Here is a 7,500-nt window from a genome sequence, read left to right on the forward strand (position 1 = left end):
GTTTAGCTCCGACCCTAATCAAACACACCTGAACAAGCTAACCAAGGTCTTCAGGATTACTAGAAAATTACAGGCAGGTGAGTTTGGAGGTTGGAGCTAAACTGTAGATGTGAAGAACCCTGTGATAGATCATGCTTCACTGCTGCTGATATCAAGTGTAGTAACATTTTAGACCTCACTGACAAGCATAAGTTACTGTATGTCATCATAAACATAATTACCGTAAAATACTGTTCATTTTTATTATTTGTTATCTTTATATTACATCTGATCATTTCTCAAAACACATGAATAAAGTAGGATTTTCCCCAGATTTCTACTAGCCCTAGCTCTGTAACCAGTGGAATCTCAAACTAAATTTTTTTACACCAGAATGCTACTATTTTGTGTGAAAATTTCAGCTTCGTATCTGGTCCCCCACCAGAGATATATAACCTTGAAATTCAGGGGAATTAAAAAAAAATGCACTTTCTCACCCCGATTAAAAAAAGAGAAGTCTCAAACCTGAAATGTTCTGCATGCACACTATACTTACCCAGATACCCCCTAAAATTAAAACTGAGACTCGAACCCTTCCCGTTATAAATCGACCCTAAAAGTGGAACTGTGAGGAATCTTGAGAATTACATTAGGACTTAAGTTCTAAGTCGAAAGAACAAGAATGTGCTAAATGTTTATATTTGTACATGTACCTTATAATGTGTTCTAGAGATCAGTTTTTGATTCAAGGAGCTAGAACCATCCTGAACTGAGATATTGAGGTTTCCGTAAGCAGCTGAATAACCAAAATGACTGATGCACTGAAATCAGTAATTACTCTCAGTTCTGCTGATTTGATTGACAATAAGTGGGATAGAAGCTCCAAGTAAACAGTTTACCTGCTATTACATATTATTACACCACCAGTGAAAATGTATACGCATGGTCAGTAGTAACAGATCCCATTCAGTGCATAGAAATGTGCATACACTGTTTACACACAAAACTCTGTATATACATCTTGATAAATGAGACCCCAAATATTCACAAATTTTAATTAATATATAGACATAATATATATAATTTTATACCATGGTCTGTCTGAATACTCTATTCTGATTGGCTGGAAGGTGTGTGTTCAAACTGTACAGTGCACAGGTAGTTCCAATCGGATCCACCGTTCTAAATTAATGCCTACAAACACCTGTAACCATAGCAACACACAGTTAGAGTTTCATACAGTAGTTAAACGCATAGCTTCATTATTAGTAGAGACCCGGTACAGACACAGGTAATTCACACACACACACACACACACACACACACACACACACACACACACACACACAAACACACACACACACACACACACACACACACACACACACACACACACACACAGTCTCTCTCTCTCTCTACTATATAACTAGTATTACTTTCTTTGAATCATTTACCAGGAGATTCTCGCCTGTTTCGCCATTTAAACATTTTTACCATCAATAAATTCTTCACTATTCTGCATCATTATTGTTTACTGTATTTTTCTCTTTTCACTGCTAATTCTTTTTTCAAATAACACTTTATTTCATTTACAGACTGCAAACAGACGCTCTTTACCAGAAAGTAATAGCTAATAGCTGATATTGATGATCAGTGGAGATTAGTTAGCGCTCTGATGGAGAAGAATGCTGCATCAGAGGTGCACGTCTAGACACTAAAGTCTAGCAAGAGTGAGAACAGCATTGTTTTGGTAGGGGAAAGTCTATGTGCATTAAGCAAAGATAGTAAACCACCAACTCTGGCATTAGACCCCTTACAGTGCGCTGAACGGGTGATGGCTCTGTAGCTTAGTCACAAAGGCAAAGCTAATGCTAAGGCTTGCCCATGGGAGCAGCAGTCCTCCCCCTTTCATGTGTCCAAAAGTTTGCTCTCTTCAGTGAGACACCTACTGAGTAATTATCTAGGCCTTTAGGGGGCTGCAGCAGCCTTAGGCAGGTGGACAGTATACCAGGCGTCAGGGAGGCAGATATGTGCAGTTGTTTGTGCAACATTAAACTGAGGTAGATGTATTGAAATGAAATTGCCCACATTTTTAATAAATATTTATAAATACAGGGTAATACAGGATAAAGTGGTTACTGAAGCTGAATGAATAGAAGATGTATTAGAGGGATGTAGGTAGTGTAGGTGTGTAAGCACGTCATGACCAAGTCATATGAAGTCATAATCTTAAATATACTTAGATACTGTATATTATAAGTATATTGATGACAAAAACATCCACTTTGATCAATATCTGAAATGTTCTCTTGCTGCAATGACTTTTTAACAACATTTTGAAGACCACCTCAAGTTTGTTTTATGTTTCCTGAGTCACATCCTTCACTTACCTCTTGTCTTTCTTTGTGTCCTGTTCCCCAGAGACACTCATTTTGGAGGTCATGTCTTACACTTGTAAACGTGAAACACACACACACACACACACACACACACACACACACACACACACACACACACACTTCAGAAGACATGTTTACTTCAGTCCAACATGGGTGTGTTAAATCTAACTCTATCATCACACAGATCACTTACAGAGAATGTTTTACAGTCCAATCGTCACTAAATGGAGTTTCACTTTAACTCCAACTGGATTGACTGGTTTAGTCAAAATAATTTTTAGAGCAGGAGGTGGAGTAAATAAACACACACACACACACACACACACACACGCACACAAAACTGCGTTTTTGGTTTGTGGTTTTAACATATGAGTGAATTTTCTGTTTTATAATTTCTAACACAAAACTGTTTGTGTGTGTGTGTGTGTGTGTGTGTGTGTGTGTGTGTGCACGCGCATCTACCTCTATGATTGCAAAAGACCGGCAGCAACAGGCTACATTATGCTTGCCTAAAGAATGCTGCATGGCAACTTCAGGAAAAGTTCTGGGAACAACACCAACTATCATTACAGCCTGTACCAACCTCTCCAGATCAATCAACACTGTTACCAGGAAGTTCTTCTGGAATGTTCTGTTTAAATTTGATAAAATCACATGATCACAGGAGGTCATGTGACTCTTTTCTGTCAGCTCATGAGTGAAACAGTGGTATGTCCTGGCACCCGTCCTCTTCAACATCTTATGCTTGTGTGTCATCCATCTCCTGCACAAGGAGCTTCACTATGAATGGGAGTCTGTTCAACACCAGGAGGTTTCAACTGACCACAAAGCTGTCCAGAGAGCAAATCCTAGATCTACAGTACACTGATGACTGTGTTCTTGTGGCTTTCTCTCCACAGGATGCTGTAGTTGTCAGAACCTGCAACAGTATAGGGCTCTCGGTTACCACCTCCAAAACAGCTGATCTATCATTCGAGCACTGGAACACCACACACACTGCCATTCTTCAAAATTACCCATAAATCACTTACTGTCCTGCACATTATTAACTGGACACTAAGATTATTATTTTATTTTTTTACAGAATCGCTTACCTTTTGAGGAAGTACCAAATAATGTCAACATCATTTACTATCAGAGTGGGAACATTAACCCTTTCTCACAGTACACTGGCGTTCCATTCCGAATGAGTAACTGTTAAACCTCAATAGTCTTTGCATAGACGTAATCCTCCCTCTTTCTTCTTGACAAAGAATAAGTTGGCTAATGCAGGTGATGTTGAGGGGAGAATGTTCCCCCATTTCAGAGCCTCCTCAATGTATTTGTTCATGACTTGGGTTTCCTTAGTGTACAAGGGGTAGATGTTAATTATACAGTGCAGAGGGAAAGTTTTCACACCCTTTCAGGTTTTCCACATTTTGGTATGTTTGAGACTCATCTTAAAATGGATTCAACTCTTTTTCCTCATCAGTCTACACACAACACTCCACAATGACAAAGCAAACACAGTTTTGAATATTTGTAAGTTTGTGGAAAATAAAAGAGAGAAATGATACATTTACAGTTACATTAATTCATTTATCAGATGCTTTTATCCAATGATACTTACAAATGAGGAAATACAGATGGGTAGATGCTGATGTCTAAGGTATCCAGAGTGGGTTTCTTTTGGATGGGAATATAGAAAATATAGAATGTAGAATACAGAATGATAGAAGAGATGAACAGGAGGAGGCCCTGTGAAGTGGTCTGGAGCACTGTGGAAGGGATCCAGCAGACAGGTGGTGGGATTGCATGACAAGATCTGAAAGATCTCTTCTGATGATAGAGGAGAAAAACGTGTGAAAGACAGAAGAGGGGAAGACTGAACATGTTGTGTAGGAATAAAGGTAGGAGAGAAGGACTGGCCTTCAAGGAGGCGGGAGAAGGAGGATGCACCGTGAAGAGAAGATGATGCAGAAGTTGTGAAGATCATGTGTAGAGACATCCAGTTTTCCCTTCTAGAAGATCTCAGCAGCTTCACATTGGTGAAACATTCTTTATTACACTTTAACAGAAAAAACGCTGAACATATAAACAAATCCTATTTATTGAATCACACATTACATGCACAATAAAGTTTTTACTTTTTCTAGTAAAATCCTACTGTTTATAAAAAAAATCTATAAAAGAAAACTCTGTCACTAAATGAGGAAAGAAAGATATCAATGTTTTAGCTCTTATAAGTGTCCATTAAACACGCTGTAATCTAACAGATTATCCTCATAATCCTCTGTGTGTGATACTCAGAACCAATCAGTAGTACATCTCAAACCTGTAAAGAGGGAGAATAGGGCAGAATTATCAGACTTGACTATTTTTATCAGAATCAGACATCAGATACATATAAGAAATATCAGACTAAATTCCACAATCAAACACGCACACACACACACACACACACACAGACACACACACACACACACACACACACACACACACTCTAAAAACAAATGTTTAGGCTCAGTGAGCAGTCATATACACTATAAGCCAGAAGTGTAGAAGCAGGTGAGTTATTTTTAAAGGTTCCAAAATAATTGAACAGTTGAAGTTTATTTCCAACAGAACAGAATATTAGACATTTAGTGTAAACTAGAGTAAAAAAATACTCGGAAATATTTCAGTGAAAATATTTGTCCATATTTAATGCATTATATTAGAAATGATAGTACAGTCTTTGTTAATAAGTTACAAACTCATACTTTATAATAATTTGTTTAGGAGTCTGAATCTGGTAAATAACTTTTAATGCATTTAGGCATGCAATAAAATTTAATAAACAAATGAGGAAGAAATGACTTGTGCACTACTGCTGCGGATATTAAGTCAAACCATTTTGTTCAAACTTCAGTGTGATCCGTAGAGAAGCAGAAACTTATGGCACCTTATGAATACCATGTGAAGGATTAAGGTGACTCGTCACTTACGGTTACAAAGACATGTCCTTGTGCAGGATCACCTTCACACCAGCACTGCCACATTGACCCCTCTTCTCCTCTTCTTCTTCTCAAATTAATGTAAATATCCACAATATGAAAGTGTTTATCTTTTCAAAGCGATGTGATATACCAACATTTAAATGAACACTTTGTCAACATTGAATATGATCCTCTTTTTACTTTATCTGATTCCAATTATGAATGATTCTAAGAGATATGAGAATTCCAGTCTATCGTTAAATTCATCTCGACATTTGATTATTGTATTTAACCCTTTATTTAGATCGTGCTCCTTCATTCGGATTCCATGTCGCTCAGAGTCTCGCGGTCATTATACAGAGGTAACTGACATAATATTTAGATGGCCGCCCATGCTTGCCCATTTCTAAAAAGTACTTTCTTTAGTCCCATAGATCTGTACACACTTAATTAATATGAATAACTTAACACTAATATATAAACATCACATAAAACACAAACAAGAGAATTAGAGATGTTTACCTGGAAATGAAACTACACACAGCAACTGTGCAGGAGATCTGTTTCCAGATTCCTCGAATCTTTGGCCATCTCTCCCTAAATACCCAGATATACCCAGATATACCCAGATATACCCAGATATACCCAGATATACCCAGATATACCCAGATATACCCAGACTCTGTAGGTCCATCATATATTGTTTGTGATTAGAAGTGGAATTTGGGCCAGTTGGCATTTGGGATTGCTTTGATGTCTATGGAAGGATGTACCTTATTTACATACAGGAGGTGATTTGTGTGAAGGACCTGGGGAGGGTATGACTTTAATGGCATACAGTATTTTTCTCTAGATCTTAATAGTGGTTTGAACTGTTGCTGAGGGAATGAGACCATGTTTCCAGACACACTGAGACATTTTGAATGATACTAAACATGTATGGTCAACTTCTTATTCACGTTAAACACACCATGTAATGCAGATAGATTCTGGGTGAGTTTAAAGTGATCTCAACACAGAGAGAGAGAAGGGTGTGGGGAGAGAGAAAGAAGGAAGCCATGTAGTGAGGCGTGATCTTCCAGTCTCCACTCAGCGTGATGTGTTATCTCAGATGAAGATGCTAATTCTGTGGGAGAGAGTTCAAGTGTTAATTACTTCCAGGTTCAGATATCTGGACACCAGACTTACAAGAAGCCCACTTTCTAATTCCTACAGGAAAAACACACAACAGGGTAAGAAAACCACACACACAATTTTGTATGTACTGAGACTAAAAGAACAGAGGCGGGGACTGGGGTCTTTCTGCTTTTTAGCCTTCCAAGGTAGCCTCATATATACCCTTACTACGCTGGGCCTAACCCCCCCTCCACCCCCGGCACAGTGCTGTCTGTGGGATCACACGCATTCAGAAGAGGTCTTCGGCCTCACACTTTACACACTAAGATTTGACCGGATTCCTTGAATCTTTTAATTATATTGTGCACTGTCGAAGGTGAAATGCCCAAAATCCTCCGATTTGTCTTTGGGGAATGTCGTTCGCTGATAGCGGTGTGAGAAGTTGGAATAAGAAGGTGATGTGAAACAGGGGAGGCCATCGTCTAATCATAGTATATAAAGAGCCTCCAAAAACGGCCGAGTCCTTCAAGAGCAAGGACGGGTCGAGGCTCGGAAAATCTGCCAACAGATGCGTCAGAGAATAATCCAACACTTTGAGAAGAACTTTCCCCAAAGTAGCGCAAAGTGCTCTACAAATGTAGCAGAAATGAAACTACAAAAATTTTATTGAATTAATGTAAATATTTTGTCAGTTTGAGTCAGAGATTAAACTGAATTTAACAATAATGTAATAATCTGTGTGTGTGTGTGTGTGTGTGTGTGTGTGTGTGTGTGTGTGTGTGTGTGTTTCAGGTGACAGACCCAGAGTTAATGAGTAAGTGTGTAGCAGAGTGTGAGGCTTGTATAGATTTCAGTGAGTCACACACTGCTGTCTTTATTAACACTTTACTACACAACTAACTGTATTTTAAGAATCTTTACTTTACCTGAGAGTAGCTGAACATTAATACTCACTATTTTACATTTAAGTCTTAACATTTTTTACTTTTAAACACTGAATACATTTAGGAGTGAAGCATTTTTAACCTTCTGTGTGTTTGTGTTTATGA

The 7,500-nt window shown here is 38.3% G+C and overlaps 2 protein-coding genes across 12 annotated transcripts in view; both read right to left on the minus strand.

Annotated features, from left to right (window-relative positions):
- The window catches only part of LOC128634279 (NLR family CARD domain-containing protein 3), a 26,707-nt gene extending 24,320 nt beyond the window's left edge, over positions 1 to 2,387 (minus strand). Inside the window, exon 1 of the mRNA XM_053684727.1 lies at positions 2,370 to 2,387. The gene's annotated coding sequence lies outside the window, so the exon portion shown is untranslated. The remainder of the gene's footprint in view (positions 1 to 2,369) is intronic.
- LOC108261647 (NACHT, LRR and PYD domains-containing protein 12) overlaps positions 1 to 7,500 on the minus strand; it is a 168,014-nt gene that overhangs the window by 28,769 nt on the left and 131,745 nt on the right. The window lies entirely within an intron of this gene.

The sequence above is a fragment of the Ictalurus punctatus genome, chromosome 1 (assembly GCF_001660625.3).
Source record: "Ictalurus punctatus breed USDA103 chromosome 1, Coco_2.0, whole genome shotgun sequence".
Classification (NCBI taxonomy): Eukaryota; Metazoa; Chordata; class Actinopteri; order Siluriformes; family Ictaluridae; genus Ictalurus; species Ictalurus punctatus.